The sequence below is a fragment of the Passer domesticus genome, chromosome 2, assembly GCF_036417665.1.
Source record: "Passer domesticus isolate bPasDom1 chromosome 2, bPasDom1.hap1, whole genome shotgun sequence".
Classification (NCBI taxonomy): Eukaryota; Metazoa; Chordata; class Aves; order Passeriformes; family Passeridae; genus Passer; species Passer domesticus.
The window spans coordinates 34,688,374-34,712,819 of NC_087475.1; the positions used below are offsets into that span (position 1 = coordinate 34,688,374).

Sequence of the window (24,446 nt, forward strand, 5' to 3'; positions counted from 1 at the left end):
ATGTTAGAAAATAAAGGGTTATTTCAATAATGGCTTTTCAATAATTCATTGCACAAATTTTACGAGTCAAGTTAAGAAGTATTGCCACAGTCAAACTAATGAGTATTAAGTTAATTTTGATACTCAACAGCGATTATTCCTGCAATTAAATATTCTTCTCAGGTTATGGTCAAAAAACTGCCAGAGAAATATTTTTCAGAGAGACACTAACAAAAATAAAGTTTGACATTTCTCAAGTGGAAATAGAATACAAACTTTTCATAGCTGTCCTTGTTACCATTTTATATCCATGGTGTCTCTAGCAGGATAACAAAGATTTCTAGCTATATGTCCACAGGCAGAATGGGTTATAGCTGAATATTTATTTAACTAGTAGTTGAAAGCTTACCTAATTCATAAACATTTGTGTTAGGGGTATGTGGCTCCTACAGGCACATTAGTGGAGTTTCTAACTGAGATTGTTTCTTGTTAATAATTCAAAATAATGACATTTTTCCAAAGCCTTAGGTGTTGTCTCTGGCTGCTGTTTTGCTTGTACTGTATCTGTCTGGAGCTGTAGGTGCCTTTATCCTCTTGCAATGTACACTGCTTCCAAAACCGCAGCAAGAAACATGAGAAAGCACTTTATATCTTTGTTTATAGTAGTTGTGGAGAGCCAAGGCTGCATGCTAATGATCTCAATAGTGACTAATGAGTAGTGAAGTTTTCAAGCAGGAGGATGTTGAAAGAGATGAAATAGCAGAAGTGAGAGAGAAAGACTGAATCAGACCACCAGCATTAAATCCTGACAACGGCAGCCTGGAATTTTCAGGTGAAATTCACACCAGTTCAGGGAGTTACTGTAGGATATATGCCCCAATTCACTCTTTTAAACACTATTTTAATAGCTGTTAGTTTTCAAAATTGAAATCAGAGAGAATTAAGAATTAAAAGGGCATATAGGTTCTGTACCATTTCACTGTGAAGGGATTAATTTTATCATTAAAGAAACATTCAAGGATAGGCATGTGTAAGGTGAACACAGACCTGGCTCAGATACACACTTTGGCAGCAGTTCCAAACCTAAATCCTTGACAGGCTGCTTTCTTTGTACATGTATATTTTAGTATGTTTAACCTAAAATTTACATGCAGAGTTGGCCCGTAGAGAACTGGGAATGTGGCACCAGAGCTCCTGAGTGACTACTCTAGATTAGTGATCCTTCTTCCTCATCAACCCCTCCGGACAAAGGAATCCCATTTTATATGCTGGGCATGCTTCATGGTGAACGTGGTGGAATGAGGCTTTTCTCCTTCACATATGTGCCCAGACAGCCTGTGAAGGCCTGAAGGCACTAGGAATGTGATTTCTCACCTTGTGAAGGATTACAGGAATCTTGAAGCACCTTGTCCCCAGTGAGTCTGTTATAACAAAGAGTGTTTTCATTCTGAAGAGATTCACCATTTAGAGGAAGAATTTGATATATTCATTTTTTCTAAAGACATAATTTTACCTTCTCTTTCACTCCAAACTCTAGAGCTAAATATTTGTTTATTTGTGGATGTGGTATGTTTTTCTGTGGTGCTGGTAGGGCAGATCTAGGTTCTGTTCAAATGTTTTTCTATTACAGAAAATTATATTTATATTTTAAATTTACTATTTCAGGAATAAACACTACAGACAAAATTTTCTATCCTGACCTACACAGCAGCTCACACCTCCAATAGTCTGTTCTTCCTGCATGAGGGGAACTCCCATTGATGTGTGGATCTGAGAGAAGAATTTTGCCCTAAGGGCTCAATTTTGCTCTGAGATTGACATACGCATATCATCAAAAATAGAACAATCTATGCATTTGAGGAGCTATCAGCAGCTCCTGTGCAATGCTGTTCTTGGAGATTTCTGACCTCCTACTAAAATGTGTGATAGGCTGAGAGTTATCCTAGGTCTAATGGTTGTTCGAACAATGCCTCCCCCAAAAGAGATGAGTAAGAAATAAAGGGTGATCTTACTTCGTTATTGTAATTAATCATATGATGACATATCAGGCAAATGTAACAAATGTTTTTTTTCTTATAGCACTTCCTTGGTTAGGTCTCATTCTAGAGTCTCTTCAGACAGGTACACACTCAGGAACTCTCTGCACAAGCATTTTAACGTGTTTTTACATTCTCTGAGATCCATCTACAAAATATGGCATTTGTGACTTTTAGAGGAAAAACGGGTTACACTGGACATAAGACCCAGGATTTCATTGTGGGTAGGAAAGTACTTCAGTGCTTTGCTCTGGGGTGTTTGTGTATCTAGAAAAAGTTACCTCAGGGGCAAATGTCATCACTTCTCCTTGCACAACGCATGTCTGTGATCTTTCTGATGATTTTTCTGCAGGTTTTTCTGTTGGCCTGAATAATGTGACCACTGAGCTCCAGTAAGCACGTTTGGGCAGAAGTCAGTACTTGCCACTGATTTTTCTCATTCTTTCTCATTTCCTATAATTTTCTCACACTTCCTTCTTTTCTGCTGGTGGGGAAGCTCTGTTCATCTCAATTATGGTTACTTTCAGGTATCACTAGACATCCAACAAGCACATTCTTAGTCCAAAATAAGGTATCTTGATGCAGAAGAGCAGGAGATGAATGTCGTAATTCACTGCTGGGTGGGACTGGGTGAATAGCTGGCGCTCGAGGGGCGGGTTTCCTGTGCTTTGTTCCCAAAACTTTATCCTGCTGTCCTGGAGCCAGTGACACTGCTAGGAGAGCGACGCATCTTAAAGAACTTGTTAGGTGCATGTCACTCAGAACTCTAAAGCTGATCTCCCTTTGCCTAAAACACATCTTTATTACAAGAGAAATTGATAAAGATTTTACAAAAGGATACAAAATAACTCTCTTTGCCTCGTACTAACAATATCTGTGACAGCAGTTAAGAGACAGTGTCATATCACAAAAAGCTTTTATTCTGGTTTTTAACTCCACCTATGCTGTGATCTGCCTCCCTGTTGGAAGTTTCAAAGGAATGAGGTTACTTTTCTTGCTATGCAGCTGGAAGAATGACTGGAAGCTCCTTTTTGCCTCTGCTGTGATTACAGAAAGGACCTTTTCTCATTGAAATTGCAGGAATAACAGAAGTCCTTTTCCTCTGGATGAGAGCCATTTCTTCCAGAGGAAGATACTGAAGAGCAGTTCCCAGAACTGCCTACTGGGTCCCCTGTACTCTCCCAGCCTCATACAGTTCCTCTAGCAATATCAAAAGTATTCTTCAGAGGAATTGGTTAAAAGATCCAATTTTTAAAATAAATGGAATGGTTTGTAGTCCCCAGGACCTGTGCTAATATGAATACTCCATTAATTCTTTAACAAAGGCCAAACAATCATAGCTTGGGAAAGCTGGTTTATGTAAACAATAACATAGTTAAACCCCAGAGATTGGCTACAGCTTGGAGTGGGATACCTGCCCTCCATGTAGGTGTTGACAGTGTATATTTCTGTGTTAGCCCAACGCTCACATGAGTTCATTCACTCAACAGAGTCTAGAACAGATGCTTGGGACTGACTTGCTTACAAAGAGAGATGTTATAGGGTACCTGAGACCTCCAAGAGAGTTGTGATGTAACTCACGTGAAGGAACTTCCAGCAGGATATCTGGCACCTTGCAGGATACACCAGAGCATCAGAAATGGCAGCTATTTTGCCACAGGTCTCTCCAGTGACTAGATTGACACCTTGATCTTTTGTAGCCATGTTAACCACTAAGTTTAGGCATCTGAGTCTTTATCAAAATCTCCACTCCAGAGTCACTGCGCCATGACTAACTCCTGGAATTTGATCATGTTGGCTATGACACATGATATAGGATTAGTCAATGACATTCAGTGGTATTCCTTCTGATTTTGTAAGTGATGTTTATCAAAGGTGTAGAAACTTTAATAAAAAATGCAAAAAGCTTATCTTGTGAATATGGATTATAATTTGTTCTTTGGATGTTTATATTAGTGGTTTTTTTTAAAAAACAACAAACCAACAACCTCTTACTTAAAGTATGAATATTTGCATTCAATGCACTAATGTGGTTCCAAATATCATGAAAATATAATTCCAACTGTTACTTGAATCTGTATCAGGGACCTGTTTTTTCATTATACAGCATGCCTCTCTTCACAATTGCTGTAGTGATTCTTATTTGTTGCTTGGAGTTAAGCAACCACCTTCTCCACACTCTCAATTTTGCTTAAGCTAAACTTGAGAAAAAGCATGCTATTTCAGACCTTTCATCTTCAAAATGCTTCACACACATTTAAAATTAATGACAACCATATCCTTCAGTAGGAAATATAATACATATTACAGGTGGGGAAACTGAGACAGAGACAAAATAGCATCCTGAGAGATCTGCTTCAGGCCACTAAGCATGCTCCCAGGCAATATGGAAATGTACAAGAGCTATAAGGCAATTGCTAGGGTTATCAAAAGATGTGTTTACCAGGGATAACACAGTATACCCACCGTGGGAATGGTTGAAGACACAACTACAGACACCTACTGTGACACACTGTTGGATGGGTGGGGTGGTAGGACACTGACACAACATTGGCTGATCATCATAGTCTTCACATCAGCCTCCTCTGAGGGAAAGCATATGCTTGAAAGTCATAAACAAACCATTGATTTTTGTAAATAAAGCCTCAAGGTCAAGAGATCAACATGTATGTGGCTGAAATATGATTTGATTCCTGGAAATGACATAAATGCCAGATACAAGGCTTAAATCTTTTGTATTAGTAGATGTAACCTTTGATGGGGAAAAGCCCACCTTCTCAAGCTGATGAGGCTAGTAATGAAGCATCTGTCATACTCCTGATGAACATAGCAAATTATTTACTGTAGAAAGAAAGCTGTTCTGTTACAAAAAACAAAAAACAAAAAACAAACAAAAAAAAGAATTCATATAAGAAAGAAAAAAATTGAAGCATAATTTGGAATCTCTAAAGCAACAGAAACCTGAACTGAGAAATCCAGCAGGCTGAGAAACACCTAAAACTAAATAAAGCACAACATTCTGGAACCTTTCCTTACATTTTATGCAGTACAGCTGAGTGCATCTGTAACGGGCACTCTAGAAATCACTTTTTATTAAATCATACTTTTCCTGACTTTAGTTTTTTCCATATGTCTTAAACCAATATTGCTTTACTCCACTGGTCAGATGAGCCAAGTAGCTTCTCCTAGTGGCAGAGGAGACCGCAGGCTGCATGCTGTCTCCTTCCATAGTGGGATCCACTCTATAGGAGCACTGGAATTGTCACTGCTTGTAATATTGGCTTTAGTACACAAGGATCCTGGCCTGATGCTTCCCAGAATGTTGGGCTGCTAAGACTCTGTTAAACTCATGTATGACTCAGGGAATACCTTAGAGGTGCTTCAGAGGCATCCAGGAAAGTAGGTGAGTAAGGGCAGACTGTCATGATTGAAAAAACCCCACACTTATTGCTTTTAACTATCTTGTTGTCTGAAGACCATTCTCTGTTCATATAAAGGATTAGGTGAGCAAACTGTATGAATTGCCTAGCAAGACTGTTGAGCTAGGTATACCTTTAATAAACCAAGGCTCAGCTGGAAATTCCTGAAGTACTTATGGATCGAAGGAGCGTTTTGGACTATTTTGACTGAAGTATTCTTTTCCAGGTCAGTTTGCCAGCTGCAGACCATCCACATATTTATTAACAAAACCCACTGCCTTAGGGCTGGATTTTAGCTATCATACTGACTGGAGTAGGAATATGACGTGACTTAAGAAGACACAATTTAGTCAATGGAAGCAAAACTTCACTTGTTTTCCTCAGGTTTGCCGTACCATTCTTTCTCTCTGATATGCATCACATGGGCCATGGCCCCAGCCTCATTAGAAGTAACTTTACGTCCCTTCCTGGAGCTACCACTTATGATCATGATGTTCAGAAAAATCACCTTAAGGGTCGAACAGATATAAGTAATTTTTCAGGCATAGTTTCAGTACTGGAAGGCCATTTAATTTCCCTTATTATGTAATGTATTTTGTATTTTAACATATGATTATCTGAGAACAAGAGAGACAGTTCTTCCCTCCTGGTAGAAATTCTGCTTTACTAACCTCAAAGATAATCAAACTTGCAATGCTGATGTCCATTTATCTTATTTGCCAACATTAGAAAGTGTAATTCTATTTATTCTTTTAGATCTCTTTTCAGCAAGCTCTTTTCCCATCACCTCCTGTTTTTCTCTATCTCTTGGGGCTCACCATTGTCAGTGTTCTAGTTCATTCACATTTCACATTGCTGGTCAAGATAATGTGCTTAAGGTTATGAAAAGTTGATAGATGGCCAAATGAAGCTTCAATGTCATAGACCTCTAAATCTATTGTATTTAATGAGAAATTTCTTTGGAACTCTTAGTCCTTTAAATCCTTTAATGAGTAAAACCTTTAGGGAGACATGGTATTTTTTTTTTCTGTAAGAAACCCAGCAAGGGTGGAGAAAAAGTTTGGTATTGATCAAAACCAGCCCCATGAATCCAGGTTCATCTCAGAGGGGATTGCTGAATGAGCCAAGGCCTGTGCTGAATAGGCAGTTCATTCTATATATGAGGTTGGTCACAGGACTTTTAGTTAGTCACTGCTTTCTATATATTACAATTACCAGCTTTGACAGTCAGGAATAATTTGCAACTTCTGAATTGAGAAGATTGGACCCCAAACTCTCTTGTTAAGGATATTGCATTATGGAGAAGAAAGGATCAGATCATACAGTATTTTGGTTTTTTTGGTTTTTTTTTTTTTTGATACTTCCTGAAGTGTTATACTCTTCTGAAGCTAGGAGTTAGATGGTGATAGTAGGATTGGTAGGACTAGGGATTTCCCCACTAGAGTATATACAGGGATTTCCATGCTGTGTAATACAATGTCTACTTTTAAAAAACTTCTAAAGCCAAACTGTGAGAAATATTTCATAGTGAAAGCAATGGACAAAGCTTTAAGCTTCCTTTTAGGTGTCTCTAACCTTTAGCTGAAGACTTTTCAGAAATTTGTTTTGATAATTAAGAAGGAATACAAATTATCCTGGTATTTAAACTGCTTATAGTAGATGAGGAAGTCTCTGTAGTAATCCTGTTTTCACTCAGTCTCTAAAATGGTCCATTGGCAGTGAAAATGATCACGTGCCATCTCAGTTTAATGACAAATATGTTTTGGAACTGACACTGACATTTGGGAGATTAATTTAGTCATTTTGCAATTGTGCACGTGTGACCAGCCAGTAAACTTTTCAAGTTAAGTAAAAAAAAAAGAAAAAAAATTGTGAGCAAGTTTTTATTACTTGAAATGGTACTAAATATATGGCTATATCTTCAGCCAGCATAACCACAGTGTACCTTGAATGATGTCAGTAAACCACTCTCTTTTTGTTAGGACACAATAGCGTATGCAGTTCCAACCTGAAATAATCAGCTTTCTCACTCACTCAGGAGAACACTGCCAAATTCAAAACTTTAATACTTTTAAGCTGTGAGGGTTTAAAGTGATGGATTTGCCCAGGGTTGGGAGGAAAAATTTAATCTGACTTCTTGTTTTGGATTAAGAAAAGTGCTTCCAGAGTCCTGAATCTGAGTGAAGGATGGCCTCACATTGGTCCATAATAGCAGCACTTGGAATCTGTAGCTCTGCAGGGATTATGAGAGCATGGAATTTGGAGAAAGAAAATTTGGCTAAGTCTGATAGTTTATTTCCCTGAAAGATGTGAATATTCCATAAACAGATGAGAGATTAGTCCTTATGTGTAAATCCTACTGAATTTATAGTGGGGAGAACAAAGCTGTAGTAGCAGCTACTAATAAAGCATTTGATTTGTGAATGCATGAGATGAAAACTTTTGTATGAATTTCTCCACTGTCCTGGTGTATGTTTCTGATTGATTGTAAAGATTTTAGTCATAATCAGATGTCATGAAAACCTGGAGAAAGTGATTATGAAGGTATGAATTCACTAAATCTTTTGGTAGAGGTGTTATTGTTGGCTAACTTCAAATTCAGATTTGGTTTGTTAAGCCTTAACAAAATCTCTGTACAACCCTCCTCTTGGCAGGAGCTCATGGGCTGAAGATGCGTCTTTCCCAGTAATTATATAGAAACAGCTTTATTTATGTGGTTGGGAGACAAAAAGACAAAAATTTGCAGGGTTATTCACTGTGCCAGCTCTTGAAGCAGCCTCAGACCTTTTAAAAATTTGCAGATAAGCCTATGTATGGTGTTCATATGGATCTCTCATTTTTACTTGCATATCAATGAGGTGTACAACACATTCAAAATCTTTCAAAAATAAAAAGCAAGACAAGCGATAGCTTAAGTAATTTTCCTTTTTATTTTTGCCTTTCTCCTGGCTCTGCTTAAAACTACATTGTGTCAAGTTTTCCAGATGATGCCCTTCTGTCTTTTGGCAATTCTAACCACATGGAATTTGAAGACTGCTTTTATATATAATGGATTTGCAGATGTTTGACAACCTGCTTGGACCTAGATGCAGTTTCAGCCCTGTTCAGAGATCTGTCATCCTGAACAAGGGTGAGATAGAAGCAGCAAGCCTGGGATTTCCATGAAGTGTATGATAAAGATGTAGTCAAAGACAAACAGAGGGAAGTGATATTTTCCCACTTTGAGGTATCTATTTTGGTGTTTGCCTGCTTCTCTTTTATACCAAAGGTGTGAGTTTATTTGTCTTTCTTATTTATTACTGCACCACTGATCTAGGACCAGATGTTCTAAGTCCTGTGCATGTTGAGAGCAGGAGGTTTACTGGATGTGTGCAGACCCCATGCACATGTAACAGATCCACTCCTTCCAAGAACTGTTAGATTTACGAAACTTGTGCAATGTGGCTTGCACACCCAGGAAATGATGGGAAGGATTGCCTAGATCTAGTTCTTCTGAGAGTTTAGAAAGAAGAAGAGAAATGTCTTTCACTGTAGGAAAACTGACCTTTGAGAAAGAGGAATGTTTCCCCGTTTGGGAAACTTATTCTGTGAGGTTTGGGCAGAAGACAAATCCAGCGGCTGTGAGAAACCTTAGTATCTGAGGGGGAAATCTGTTCAACAGTTAATATGGCTTCAGGCGCTATAATCCCCTGAGGCAGGAAAGCAACCTCTGTGCCTTAGAAACTCCTTCAAGGTGTCAGCCTTGTCAGTGTGGCTCTTGTGAACCACTGCACCGGAAAGCCACAGGGCGTGTAAAGGCTTCGGGTCCCAGACGATCAATCTGGTAGAGAGCCCTGGAAGTGATGCAGCTGTCAACAGCAATGGGAAGCGGGCAAGATACCAGGTCAGTTTCTTGTACACAAATTAATCACCAGGACGTAACTGATGATGCTGAAAATAAAAACGAAGGAAGAAAGCATCTCAAGTGGAATAATGAAGCAATGAAGAATTTCACAGCAGACAAACTTTGGATGAGTGGGGGATAGCAGAAGATGTGAATGACCCCATACTCTTTATCTGCTTACAAAAGGGAAGGCAGTTAAAGGATAATAGCTGTCATACAATAGGTTGTACTGAAGTCCTGAGAGGTTCCTTTGGTTTCCAGTTACTTAGGCAGTCAGAATTAGCTGTGAAAGTGTTCAGCCTATTTTAGTCTGAAATACTTTTTTTTTTTTTTAAATATTTTAAAGAAGGCTGTATTAAAAAAGAAGGTGAAATTCATAACCTTTAAAGTCTGTACCTGAAGAGAAAACTTCACAATTTAATGAAGCAAGAGTCTGATTACAAAGGGGATTGTAACTGGATCTGGAAAAAATCATCAGAACATCATGGAATAACTCTTGACAAAGTACTTAGAGTTTGTCAAACTAACCAGGTGCCCAGTTCAGAAAAAAGGAGAGGACATAATTGAGAATCCAAAACAGAGCAAAGAAAGATGCTTGATGAAGCTATAATTGGAGTACTACAAGAGCAGCATCTGGGACTGCAGATTGTGTGGAAAAGAGCACAAGCCATAAACTGGAAGAAGGTATGCACTAGATTACATCACTGTGAAATAGCGTGTAAGAGGCAGCATACAGCAGATCAATGACAGCACCGTTTGCTCTGGGGGATTCTTCATAAGAGCAATTCATCAGAAGATGAATGGACTATCACCCTGAAAGCAAGTAAGACATTTATTCATTTTAAATTGGATACTGGTGCACATGATGGTGTGTTGATTGAAATAATGTTATCCTCCTGACAAGAAGCAGATAATGGAGAGTCAGGGGAGGTTTACAGGGGTAAGATAATAGCAACTAAAGTTAACATGAGGGTAAATAAAGTGGACAGATACAGTCTATATTAACTTTATGGAGAAGAGCATTAATTATAGAAAAAATAATGTGTCGAATCTTTGTTCTCATCAGGACAATGTGCTCATGAGAGAGGACAGGAGGATAGTGTACCTGAGGAAGCATCAGAGGACACCGACTAGGGAACAAGATGTCTTTGAGCAGAACACACATCAGAGGAGAGAGTCAACCTTCCTCCAGTCCCTCTTCCTATTCATATTCCATTCCTCTGAAGGGAGAGGCAAAAAAAAAAAAAAAAGGGTGAGTTTATTACTCCAACAATAATGAAATGCACAGGAGAGTGAGCTGTGAGTACAGTCTTCATTGTTTAACAAAGTTTTTCTCTAGAGAGAAAAATAGGGACAGAATGTTTTCTGTCTGGATAGACAAGTGGAATTGAAAAAATATGAATAAAGGAAAAAAGTCACAGTAGTTAGGGGACAATTTTCTGGTTGTCTAATACCAGATCTTTTTATATGCAGGATGTATCAGCAGGATTCCAGGGAAAGTCTTTGGAAAAACAGAGCACATGTTTTATGAGTTTTCCATGTCTTGTTGAGAAAACTTTTTTCTTCAGACTTCCATTTACGTTGTGCTCAGCATTCTATTTGTATAACAAAAATAAAAAGTTTTGATAGCACAGAAGAAATTGGGGCACCATAGAAGATACTTTAATATGGGAAAAACATTAAAAGAAACTGAAATGTTGGAAGAGAATAGCTGGAAGCTCTGGGCATCCTGGAACAGAACCAAAGCTGCTGGGTTAGTGTGATGCCAGCAAAATGTAAATTTTCTGTAACATAAATAACACACCTGAGAAAGAAGGTTATTTGGCAAGACATATAGGTAACAGTGAAACCACTGCAGTTGACAAAGAAATAGTAGATTTCTGGGAATGATGGATTACATTAGGACAATTGTGCCTTATACTGCTGCCTGAATAAATAAATAGAGAATGCTCCTACACAATGACATTGCCTGACCTTAATAAAAAGTCTAAGAAGTAAAAGGAATTAATTTGGGAGGATGGTATGCCCAAAACTATATTGTCCACAGGTGTTTCAAAGAAGTATTTTGGGATTTCAGTGCAATCTTGAAGGAGAGTGGTCACAGCTAGAGACCAGTGGTTTATGAATAGTAGATGCTAACAGGAAATGAGAGTTAATAAGCTCAGATAGAAAAGGAGGCTTTGGAATGGTTGTAAAAGACTTCATGTCTTAGTTGTGGGAGGCCTTAGCTATTACTATTTTATTAGCTGAAATCGACTGCAAACCACTTATTGCTGTTACTGAAAATGACCTTGTGAACACTCCAGAGAATTCACAGCTTACTTTTATTTTTTTCAACTACAAATGGATGATTTGTAAATTGAACCTGAACGTGGAAGAGATTTGGAGATGCAGACTTGCTCTTCCAATTATTTGAAGTTCAACATTAGTATATTTTGCAAATAAAAATAAAATCTGTGTTCTGAGATGAGCTAAGGACCTTGAGTTTCAGACTGAATACTTAGGATGAGATTCCACACAAAGTAATAAAGACTAAAATTATAGTAGCAAACCCAGCTCTTCCCTCTTATCAGGGAAGAGCTGGGTTTGCTACTATAATTTTAGTCTTATTCCCTCTTATCAGTGCAAGGGGAGCTACTACCCCTGCATGGAATCCTGTTTCACGAACTACACTATTAAGTTAATAAAAGGTATGTGAAAAGTAGTCACAGAGCTTGATAGAAGTTCTTTAAGGAAAAAAAAATGTAGCAGAAAGAGGAGAGTTAATTTGAACTTAAATGAAGATGCTCTTATGTTGTACTGCATATGCCAGAACTAAAGTTGTCGGAAAGTGTTGTACTGATGGTACAGAGAAAAAACTGGCTGGGGTAAAGCAGACATAGATTATTTACAGAGATTAAGGGAAAAAAGTCCAAACCAGAACACTACAAACTGTGTACTTAAAATTATTCTGATTCCTGTGAGATGATTTTTTTTGGATGATACAGATAAGGAATTGATGATGGACATCAAAGACCTTTTCTTCCCTGATACACCATATTTGACACCAATGGGCCAGAATTAGTTATACATGAATGTGAGCATGCAATATTGGTTTAATTGTCTGTATTGGGTTTGCATGGCAAGGTGCTGGTAGCAGGGGTACTACAGGGATGGCTTCTGTAAGAAACTAGAAGCAGCTTCTCCCATGTCCAGTTGAGCCAATGCCAGCTGGATTCACTGAACCTGCCAGTGGCCAAGGCCAGCCCCATCAGTGATGGTGGTGGCACCTCTGGGAAAACAGATTTAACAAGGCAGGAAAACTGTACAGGGGCAACTCCTCAGGAGAGAGGAGTGAAATTATGTGAAAGAGACAGCTCTGCAGACACCAGGGACAGTGGTGCAGGAGGGGAAAAAAGTACTGCAGGCAGCAGGGCAGAGATTCCCCCACAGCCTGTGGTGAAGACCACAGTGAGGCAGCTGTGCTCCTGCAACCTGGAGGGTCCCAGGGTGTCTGAAGGAGGCTGTGACTCCATGGAAAGCCCATGATGGAGCAGGGTTCTGGCAGCACCACTGGACCCAAGAAGAGAGGAGCCTGCAGTGGAGCAGGTTTGCTGTTGTGATGCCGTGGGGGGACACGTGGTGGGGCAGGCTGTTCCTGAAGGACTGCACCCTGTGGGAGGAATCCATGCTGGAGAAGTTCATGAAGAGCTGCAGTTCATGTGAAAGATTCACACTGAAAAGTCTATGGAGTACTCTCTTTTGTGGGAGGAACCCCATCCTAAAGGAGGTCAAGAGTGTGGTGAGTCCTCCCCTTGAGGAGGAAGGAGAAAATTGCAAGTGAAGCTGAGCTCAGGAAGAAGGGAGGGTTATGGGAGGTGTCTTAAGATTTAGTTTTTATTTTCTCATTATCCTACTCTGATTTGATTTATAATACAGGAAAAAAAATTCCCCAAGTCAAGCCTGTATCACCCATGATGGTACCTGGTCAGTGATCTCTCCCTGTCTTTACCTGTATCCACAAGACTTTTGTTATATTTTCTCTCCTTTGTACATCTACGGAGGGCATGGAATGGCTTTGGTGAGCACCTGGTGTCCAGCCAGAATAAAGTAACTGCACCAGCTATCTGCTAGTCCCAGTGAACTTCTGTCTAGAAGATGGATGAAAAGCGGTGTGTAAGACAGGAAACAAATGCCGTGTGTTTAGACAATAGATCCCCAGGTTAAGAACTAGCTGGGTGAAGCAGATGTCCTCTCTTGTGACTGGAACAGGTCTGATCTTCCAGAGGAAGTGAGGCACCACCTCGGACACTGTTGGACAGTTTAGTTATTATTATGACTTCATGTGTTTGTGTTAATAACGGTTTTAATTATAGCTGTCGTTACATTCTGCCTTGGAATGGAACGTGTGGTATTTGGGGCTGTGCCTTCAAAGGCTCAGCAGCTTGGCAGGGCACTGTGAGGCTCTTGTTGCAGCACACAGACAGCTGGATGCAGACAGAGGATTATTCCCAGCACCTCTGGTATTGAGTAGCACTGAAGACCACAGAGAGAAGAGCTACTGAGGGCCAGAAGACAGCCTAGAGGCAACTTGCCCTCCACCTATGATTGATCAGCTAAGACCCTTTGGGACATAGGCCATTTGCTCTTGCTGGCAGAGGAGATGCCAACCCACCCAGAGAGAGGGATTCTGAGAAGTATCTGAAAGCGGAACCTCAAGGAATGTCCCTCCTCCCACTGCCAGTCATTCCTGCGGGAAACACTGCCTGCCTCGTAAGGAGGTGGTGAGTCCCAGTGACTGTGGTACCTCAGTCCTTCTGTCCAGATCCTCCCACCCATTTTCAGGGCTGCTAAAGGCCTTTAGGATTTGGTATATGGACAGTAGAAATTGTAAGACTTGCATTAATATGAACAGACTGACAGGTATTGCAGGTGAGACATTTTTCTGGTATGTACAACTTAACTCTGGCAGGTTGAGATGGTGTGACTTGCTTCCAAGCCTAATAAACCAATAGAACGCGTGTTTACTATGAATGGGCTCATTCATTCCAATGTCAGTGTGTGTACACACGTGTTTGTGTGTGTGTGTGTGTGCATGCAGAGAGAAGAGAATCCCTCTTCTCCCTTCTCCTCATGGCTTCTATCACACAGCATGCCGACATATCCTGACTAACAACTCCTTCCTGAGGAATCTGAAATACAGAGTCCAAGGGAAATTTAACAACTTCATGGTGTGCAATTCTCTTTTGGCCACATTTTGTTTGTCAGGGGGAGCACAAGAATGAGGCCACACATAATTTAACACCTTTTCCTATTTACAGCTTGTTAGTTTAACTTTCTCTGAGATTTTTTTTTTAAAAAATGTTTGTCTGAATTTAGTGGTTGTGAAGGAAAATGACAGCCCTAAAGACCATAGTTTTCCTTGCAGAATGGGCACGGGAGGAGTTCCAGCAGAGTGCATTTCCTCATATTACCACCCTGATTTGACCTTGAATAACCTGTTGCAGGGCCTAGCAGAATTGGTTTTCGTATCTTTCCAGTCCCTAGCCTTTTTGGGAAGACTGACAGCTGGGCTGTGACAAATGTGGCAGACTTTCTGGGAGGCTGATCTGTGTCCAGATCAGAGCCTGACTTCTCTCACATAGGCACAGTGTTATAGTAACCTCTCAAATAGTAGGGAGGCTGGTGAGCAGAGCTAATAAACAGATCTCAGGGTGAATATTTCAACACCAGCAGCCATGGAGCTGCTGCCTTTTCTTAAATATCTATTATTACGGCTGTGCTTATATTTTAATACTTACTGGGCCTTGTACAAACTGAGAGCAAGGCACAACAAAATGTAGGAGAAGAATTGCTTAAAGCTATAACTCCTTCCACCAGATCTCTTTAATGAAGGAGCAGAGCCATGGGGACATAAAATGGCTTTCCCTACCCCAGTTAAGTATATGAAAGGACTTGGCTGTTCCAGTGTCCTGGCTGGCACAGCACATTGATCCTGTGGTGTTTTGAAGGTGAATGACGAGAATCTGAACTTGTGTCCAGCAAGTAAGTAATGACCCAGGAAGCAAATTTATATGTTGCTGCTCCCTCACATTTGAATATATTTTGGGGGGGTTCTGAAAACAAGATCCCACTCCTGAATTTACTTTAGCAAAGATTTATTAAAGACCACCCAATCACTTTTCTCAGCAAGGGCTCTTCAGACTAGGCACAGTGTCCTCAATCCTTGTGCTGACATCACCACTGGAGCTGGTGTGGTGGCCACTACCAAGAGTTTTGTGTTCACTCCACCTGCACCTCAAGGTGAATATGCTCTAATCCAGAAGCCAGGTGGTTTCATGGGGTTGGTGATGTCCTCCAGCTTATACAATAAGCCCTACTAAATTGCATAGTGCCACTGCAAAAAGGCTGCTAGAACCTCATCTGAAGTCAACTCACGGTGCATGAGTGTTCTTGAAATGTCATGTGCTATTTTCTTCCTGTGTAGGGAAAGAAGTGTGGAGCTGAGCAGAATGACGAGACAGGTCATGGGATGGTCCACAGTAGGCTCTTCATTCCAATTGCATTGGAACAGAATCCTGCAGGAAAGCATGGCCTCTATTCCTGCATATCTCTGAATTACGAGTACTAGGATTTAGTGGAACCCTTAGTTTAATGCAACGTTCAGTTCTTCCCAATAACTTGTGATGAAAATCTGAGTCCATACTTACATACATACATAATCCATATTTTGATGTCATTGCCTGGAAGCATGGCTCTCAGCATTTTTTCTTCTGGATATCTGTAATTAAGAGACATTTAGGATCTGTTTTACAACACCTTGCCAAATTGGGGCTTTTTTAGATTCAGAAGGTGTTTTGGGTCCGTATTTTTAGAAAACTGCTCTCTTGTATATAGTCTTTTTCATATAATATCAATGTTAGCAAAGGCTGGTGAAGAAACCACTATTATTATTCATTAACTCTGGTCTCTCAGCGGAACCATATGTGCAGAGCAGAGGGAAAAGAGTACTGTTGTTTTTTAATACTGAGTCACTGCTACTGATTAAATGTTTCTTTTTTTTTTCCTTTTCTTTTTTTTTTTCCTTTTCTTTTTTTTTTTTTAAAGAAAAAAAAGAAATGGAAAAAAAGGTGTTTTTCTGAAGCCTGAATGTCAGGAGATTTGATTTTCTCTAGGTGCCACAATGTCTTCAGAAAGTTTTAGTCCAGTGGACCACAGTGATATCAGCCAACACTTGTTTTAAAGGATATCTGTAAAAAATTCATGGGTAGATTCTTGCATCTCAGGTCACAGGAGAGTGTGACTATTAACAAGTTCCAGCTGCTTGATGGAGTTTCACCAGCCATTTGTGGATCTTTAATTTTTTTTAGGAAATCTTTAACTGCCTTTTTTCTTTTTTTTTTCCTGAAGGTATATTAAACCTTTAAATCTCGCTCTTTTTTTTTTTTAAAGTTCACATTAAATACTCCCTTTGTGTCCATGCTGAGGAAGTCTTTAATTATATTAGTCAAAAAAAAAAAAAAAAAAAAAGGAAGAAAAAGAAAGGACAGTTCTGATTTTGGTCTCAGTTCTCTATAATTATGCCATCTCCACTAGTCATATTTTTTGTATTTATTTTCTCAGCAAGGGGCCTGTTTTAATACTGCAGCTGATGATCTAAAAATGTGTGAGCTATGTTTTATTATACACAAGCCACATAACATGGATGAACAGCTCTCCTGGGCCGGCTGGGCTGTGCAGAGCAGCTCCAGTCAAGCCTCTCGCTCTTTCCCTTCCAGGTCCCTGCTGGAGCCTCGGCAGCCTCAGTGACTGTGGTGGCAAGGCAGCACTGTTCAGGCAGTACCTGAGTTCCAGGAGGTCCAGCTGTGGCTCCTTGCAGTCTCATCCTGCTCCCCTGGCTGGAGCCAGTCCCGGTGGTTTGATGGCGCCTAGGAATGGCCGTACGCCCTCCTCCGAGCCTCCCTGCTCCGCGTCCTGCGGCTGCCAGAGCTGGGCATCAGAACCGGCCCCTCTGCTCTGCCTCCATCTCTGCTGTTTCAGAACAGGGAAATGCTGGATGAGAAAAGGAAATAATAATGATGCTGTTTTCCTCTCTAAATTTAGGGGTCTAAAATTTTGGCTTGAAAATCTTTGTTTGGAAATTTGGGCCCAGATCATGAATTGAGCAAACACAGTGACTTACTGTAATAGTGTGTTTGAATTTAAATGAGGGTAGGCAAAGGGATTTCTTCATTTAAAGTTGCAGTATTCAGAAAATCAGAGTCCCCTCAAAGATTCATACCATGAAGAAACTGCAAGAATGACTTTTTGCCAAATGACCATTAGCAGCAACAAAAATACAATCAAATTCATGCAGATGTGTACTTACTATATATATATCTCCAATATCTCCATGCACATACAGACGTATATATATATACACATATACCTATATATTTTGTACAGAATCTTGTTCTATGGTTCATCATTCTAGGTAACACAGGAGAAAATGACATTTTAGTCAGTACCTATTCAGGATTTTATAGGAAATCTGGGGCATTGCCATGACAATTCCAGAAATAGTTAGTTAATATCTTTTGTATTCTTGTAAACACCTACTCATTTACTGCAGCAGCACTGAAAACTTATTAAGAGCACTCATTCAGTCCAAATATACTTGGAATATTCAGAACAACCTTCCTTCTTCTGTATAATTTTTGTTTTTCTCAACATAAATGTAAATTAATACAAATAAATAAGTTCTAAATACTATTAAGCTCTCTGCATGTCTGCAAAGGTTGGTGTGAAATAGGAAATGCACCTGGAACTTTGTACCTCTTATGCAAAATTAATAATAAATGTTTTTTTGCCAACATCAATATGTTTATATTATGGTCATGGGACTCTCTCTGATGCCTAAATTATTTAAGACATTAATTTTTCATCTCTGCTCAAGCCTACTACATAAAGTTGCTGAGTTCTGTATCAAAAGTGGTGGTTCAAATCAAATTGATATTGCATTTTAATTAAAGTAGTGTTAGGACACATCTCACAGTCTTTACTCAGGCAGAATGTACTGGAGTAGTGAAAACTTTCTTTCCCTCTGCTTTCTGTGTTTCCAGACACTTTTAGGTTGTGCCACTTAAGGCCAAGACACAGGAGAGAAGGTGAGGGCTCACTTTAATTTCCTGCTGTCTCCAGTTATGTGCTCTTTCTTGGTGCTCTTGGGTTAGGTGTATTTCATGTGTAGAAAAACCCCAAAGACAGACAGATGACTGTAAATTACTGATGCGTCTTCTGCTTCTCCTTGTTCTAGAGAATACACAGACATTACCTCCTTTTTAGTTGAAAGGATTTGTTAAAAAAATGAAAATAGGGATTTGTCACCAGCAGAGGAAAAGATTCAAGAACCCAACCTTCCTCATGGAGACACTAGGTAGCATCTGGGAAGTTCCTAACAAGGCAGTTGCTCTGGAAAAAATGTTCTGGAAAAATTGAGACCAAACAACAATTTTTTTTCCCAAGAAAGCCCCCACCATTACAAATAAGTGGCTTGGGAGCTCTAAAAAAGTGCTCTTGTGATACTTTGAGCCACATTGACTTATGGCACTAACTTGAGATGTCTGAGTTTGAGTGATGCTGGCTCTTAGAGTGTATTGCATATGTGGTGCACGGAAGAGCTGAGTAGCCTCACGAGGGCCAGTTAACCTGAGCAGCATCTCCCCACCATGGCTCTGAGGGAAGAAAGGTCTTGGCCATGTAATTGCCTGAGCTGTCACAGTTTAAGAATTGTGGTTAATGATCAGTAATTGACCATTGATAAATTAATAGCTAAAGTATCTTCTATGTCCCTTCTGTTATCTATCGAGCATTCTTCTATACTGCATCATTATCTTAAGTTTATAGATATTTAATTCTACAAAAGATAGCTACTTGTTGCTATATCTAAATAAAAATATATGATTACCTATGGTCAAGTGGGTTAAACCTAGCTGAACACCAGGTGCCCACCAACACACTCTATTGATCCCTCACCAGCTTGGTGGGAGAAAATGTTTCTATGTCAAGATGAGGACAAGGAAAGATGATAATACCTGTTACCATCATGGACAAAACAGGCTTGACTCAGGGAAATTAATTTATTACTTATCAAATCAGAGCAGGATAATGAGAAATAAAAGCAAATCTTTAAACACATTCTTCCTAACTTTCCCTTCATTTTGGGTTCAACTTTGCTTCTTGATTTCTCAACTTCCTTCTGTCAAGCACCTCAGATGGTCAGCTAATGGGAACTGTGGTCAGTTCACCACGCATTGTGTCTGCTTCTCCTTCTTTCTCAGGGGAAGGACTTCTCACACTTCCCCTGCTCCAATCTGAGTCCCCTCCTACGGGAGACAGTCCTCCACAAAATTCTCGAATGTGGGACCTTCTTACAGGCTGCAGTTCTTCATAAACTGTTCCAGTGTGCATCTTCTCCTTGGGCTGCAGGTGGACCTGTGCCCCACCATGAACCTCCATCAGCTGCAGGGGGACATCTGGTCCACCATGGTCTTCACCATGGGCTGCAAGGGAATCTTTGCCTTTCTGCCTGGAGCATCTTCTCCTGCTCTTGCTTTTCTGACCTGGGTGCCTGACCCTGGAGTGTTGCTCTCACATACTCTCTCTCCTTTTTCTAGCTGCAGTTGCCCTTGTACAGTTTCCCCCCTTTGTTAAATCTGTTATCCCAGAGGTGCCACCACCATCACTGATGGGCTCAGCCTTATCCAGCTGTGGCAAGTCCATGTTGGAGCCAGGTGGCATTAACTCCACTGGACATGGGGAAATACTACCAGTTTCTCACAGAAGCCACCCCTATAGTACCCCTTCTACCAAAACATGGCCACACAAACTCTATACATAAGCTTAAACAATTATGAAAATCTAGCAGAGATTAAACAGAGGTTTAGCAAAAAAATGGACAGAATGTGCAATAGCTACCTGGTAATCAGATAATGTCTGATCCAGCTAAACAAGCTAGAACAAAGGCAGCTGAAGACAAATTCAAATGATATCAGGGTTCCCCAGAGAAGTCATGGAGTCTCCATCACTGGAGGTGTTTAAGAAATGACAGGATGTGGCACTTAGTGTTATGACTTAGTTGACAAGCAGTGCCAGGTCAAAGTTTAGACTCGACAATCTTGAAGTTCTTTTCCAACCTAAGTGTCTCTATGAATCTGTGATTGTCACGCCTTTTTTCTTTGCAAGCTTGTGCATTTACCTGCAACTTACCTCACTAGAAAATACATTTTCTATGTCTGACATTATCTGATCTCTTCAGTAGTCTGCTTTCCTGCATCTGCAACATTTTTCTCTCATGAACTCTCTTTTGTAGATATGTTTCCAGACAGATGCAATTGCTTGCTAAAGATTCTTGGATTAAATTGGAAATCCTTTAAATTCTCTGGATTTAATACACATTAGGCTTTGTCGGCCATACATCTGATGGTGAGTAGTCAATGTGTTTATCCATTCTTGATGAACACAAATTCATTCAGATACTGTTACTCCATGAAAAACAAAAGGAACCTCAGATACAGCCCAGGCTCTGCCTTAAGATATTCCCCACAGCTGTATGTCATGTAACTCATTCTGCAGACTTTAATTTATGAAGTTTTTACAATACTTCTGCATTTTTAACATAAGAACAGATTTTAATATCTAGATTAAATCTTTTGCTGTAATTAATTTCTGCTGTATTCAGCCTATTCATCATGGATGTGGGGAACAACACACTTCCACCTTGATGTACACTTTCCCAAGGAAGACTGTTCCAGCATGGCTATCTTTACAGACAGCTTGCAGGAATCTGGGGACAGGACTGAAACTCCTGTAACACCTTAGGCAGTTGTTACTCATGGGAGCATATTACCCATCTTCTGTAGCTGAATGGTCTCCGTGATTCTGTACATCCAAACTTTCAGCCTGATGGCAGGAGTCAAAGTGCACTGGAATCAGTAGCCAGCTTAAGCCTTTACTGACTTAAGTGGCCTAAAAAAATAAAGAACCCGTACTAGTGTTGACCTCTAACAGATGGTAGCAAAATGACTGCTACAGCAAACACTGTGACATTAGAATCACATCCGGCTCGGCAGTGCTGGAAGAGACTATGCAAAATCCCGTGTAAAACCCCAAATGTCTGTGAATGTTTGTAACTTAAAAGTTAGTGCAGGCTCTGAGATTGCTCAGACTGATGGATGGCTGTCTGAACACGCTGGAGGAGAAGTGCTCTTCTGCCAGTCTCATCCCTTCCTGTTATCAGCACAGACACCTTCCCTCCTCAGATCAGTGATTCCAGATCTCTGCTGCTGCGTGAAAAACATGTCAGGAAAGGGGGTTTTCAAATTGCAGATAGTATTTTCCCCCCCTCTCCTGTGGTTGAAGCAACATGCATTTTGTAATAGAATACCTGACCCATAATTTCTGATTTTTGTCAGGTTCCTTCACATATGAAAAGCAAGGTATGAGCTTATCCTTCTTTTTCTTAAAATAGCTTAGGTGTAAAATATTTGTTAATCCTCTGCAATTAGGGTCTAGAGCAGGGCTTGAGTTGCTTCTCAGTGAAATCATAATCACAAATACTTCTTGTATTACATTATGCAATGTGAAGGCTCTTGCTAATTCCTTGTCTCTGTGGAATGGGCATGTGTTTTGGCTATGTAATCTCAAAGTTCGAGACTAGCATTTTTCTGATTCTTGTTGTCCTGCATTTTATAAACTGGGTATTTAAGAGTAGCATGTTTATTTATATATGTTGCTGCTAATCCAAACTGTCTGCTAAACTAATCCCTTGTTAAAATGAAATCAAGTCAGCTATTTTAGATTACAAAGTTAAAACAATAGCTCAGCCAGACACTTCACACATCTGTTTTACTTTTCCTGAATAGGTATGCAGCTTTTCTTACATTCTTTCTCAACACAAGTGCCACCAATTAGCTATACTTTTCTTTCGTTTTTCCTGTATGACCTAAGTCTTGTTTTCTTGGTTCTTTTGCTGATTACTTTTAAAGTGCTGCCTTTTTAACATGTTTGTTTTCTTTCTCAGTCATACATTTTAAAATGGATAAAAATTTCATGCTTATTACTTGTTAATATGTTATCATACTCTATTACCCAAATTCGGACCAGAGGTAATTCCAATGTGGGAAATGCCAAAATAATACATTCTTAGAGATGAGATCTTAGACAGATATGCAAACCCAAAGTAGGCTTTGATTTACTTACAGTCTGCAGGAAATGAAGCATTACCATCAATGTGGTACATAGAGATTTTAAACTGAAGATAACTTTATTTCCAGTTTTACCTGCTGCTTTGATTTAAAGTACTTTTCACATCATCTAATTTTTCATAAGCTTTCACATGTTTAAGGTTTGGCTTTTCTTAAGGGATTCTATAAGTTTTCATTTTGTGCAGAAACCCCCCTCTTATTTAGTGCATTTGCCAAGCAATTTAAAATTACATCAGGTGAGGGTTGCTCCAGCCTCCTGGGGCCAAAAATGTGGAACAATGGGGTTTACCTCACCACTTTTCAATAAACTGGTTTTTGGACTAGTATTCTGAGACGATGCCACTGCTTCAGCCAAGGTAACCTTCAGGCCCTGTTTGACTGACATAATTTTATTTATCCACTTGTTTCATCAGCCCTCTTTGAAAGGTGGAGAAGAAGCAGGCTGACCCCATCTCAGTCTTTTATTTAACTTCACATCAACTACTCGGGGATTATCAGCTGAGAAATTTTCAGGGCTCACCTCCCTGAGAAATGTGAGTGACTGTGCATCAGGGAGAGGTGGGAACAGTTATTACTTCCTTTATACCACAGAGAGACTAAGGCACAGAGAAACTGTATAAGGTAATTTCAGATTGCTCTTTAGCACAGCGATGTAACACTCTGTATCACTCTGTGATGTGGTGAGAAAGCTGGTCCAACCTGTGTCCCTCAGTTTGAGGGAACCACATCTATGTTCTGAGCGCAATTTTCCTCTCAGCACCCCTCCTGAGGGTAAATGTCTCATGCCACTGAGCACTGTTCCCTTGTGGATGCTCATGGGTACATATTTGCCTCACATTCTATGCAGGTCTTCTAGTTCCTGTGCCCAAACCCCCATGGTGCCTTGAATGGTGGCATGTGGTCTCTCCCATGTTATTAATAACACATGCAAACAGGCTTTTAATTCTGCAGGATCTTAACAAGAACACGTGGTTGCAGCCTTGGATCCAGAAATAATTCTGTAGTACTCACACAAACTACTATATGAGGTGTAAAAACAGTACTTACCTTCTCAAAGGTGGGCCAGGAAAGCATGGCCAGCATGGACAGGGACTGCCCAGCCTCTCTGTCAAAGTTCTTAATCTCCTGTGGTAGCTCCTTAGCTGCCACCCTGCAAATGCCTCTGATGTGAAGTCACAGTTGTTGGCTCCAATCTGACCAATACACTGGAGGTGGATAAGACAGGAGATTGCATTGAGCTCATTATGCTTCTCTCTAATGAAGCCCAAACCCTACAGAAATCATTAAGAGACGACCTTGTTAAGTCAGTGGTCTTTAAACTGGGATGTCAAGACATCTTCATATCTTCTGTGGTTTTGTGGGAGTAGGAGGCTCTGAGTAAAGTCAATGAGAGGGACAAACAACTCCATGATGAAGCTCAGCTACTCCCTAATGATAAGTTTGATGCCTTCGTGCCTCATGTGCAAGAAGCCAGGGATCCCTTCTGGCTGCTGTCTCTCAGGGTCTGGCTGGAGTGACTGCCCACCATGGCAGAAAAAACTGCCAAGACATATGGTTAGATTTTTCTGCCTCCTGTATTTCAGATGTTCTTGGTTGGAGGAGGGACTTTGGAAAGTTGGTGGTGTCACAATGATATCCAAATGATGCACCTTGCCTCCAGACTTGCACACACCCCCTGGGTTACAGTTCCTGCAGGCAGAAGGGCAAATTAGTCCCACACAGGACTGTCACCAAGGTCACGAACTGAGCCAGTGTCACAGTAGAGGCACATGGGATCACTGTCTCCGTGTGTTAAAGCTGAGCTTGACCCTGAGGACACATGTGAAAATCAACAGGAGTTTGCCTGTGTAGTTTTTATAAATTTGCTAAAGCATAAGGAGCCTGTACAGCCTGTATCAAACTCTGC

General features: G+C 40.2%; 3 long non-coding RNA genes across 3 annotated transcripts; all 3 read right to left on the reverse strand.

Moving 5' to 3' along the window:
• Positions 1-8,582: 8,582 nt before the first annotated feature.
• LOC135295299 (uncharacterized) lies at positions 8,583-13,574 on the reverse strand. The gene is made up of 3 exons (XR_010357344.1): positions 13,309-13,574; positions 10,423-10,537; positions 8,583-10,130 (listed from the first exon to the last, which is right to left on the reverse strand). It is a non-coding gene; the product is annotated as an uncharacterized LOC135295299 (long non-coding RNA).
• A 1,920-nt stretch (positions 13,575-15,494) lies between these two features.
• On the reverse strand, positions 15,495-17,323 carry LOC135295300 (uncharacterized). The gene is made up of 3 exons (XR_010357345.1): positions 17,140-17,323; positions 16,007-16,077; positions 15,495-15,909 (listed from the first exon to the last, which is right to left on the reverse strand). It is a non-coding gene; the product is annotated as an uncharacterized LOC135295300 (long non-coding RNA).
• Positions 17,324-19,494: 2,171 nt separating this feature from the next.
• Positions 19,495-24,238, reverse strand: LOC135295302 (uncharacterized). The gene is made up of 3 exons (XR_010357346.1): positions 23,836-24,238; positions 23,588-23,745; positions 19,495-21,619 (listed from the first exon to the last, which is right to left on the reverse strand). It is a non-coding gene; the product is annotated as an uncharacterized LOC135295302 (long non-coding RNA).
• Between the last annotated feature and the right edge of the window lie 208 nt (positions 24,239-24,446).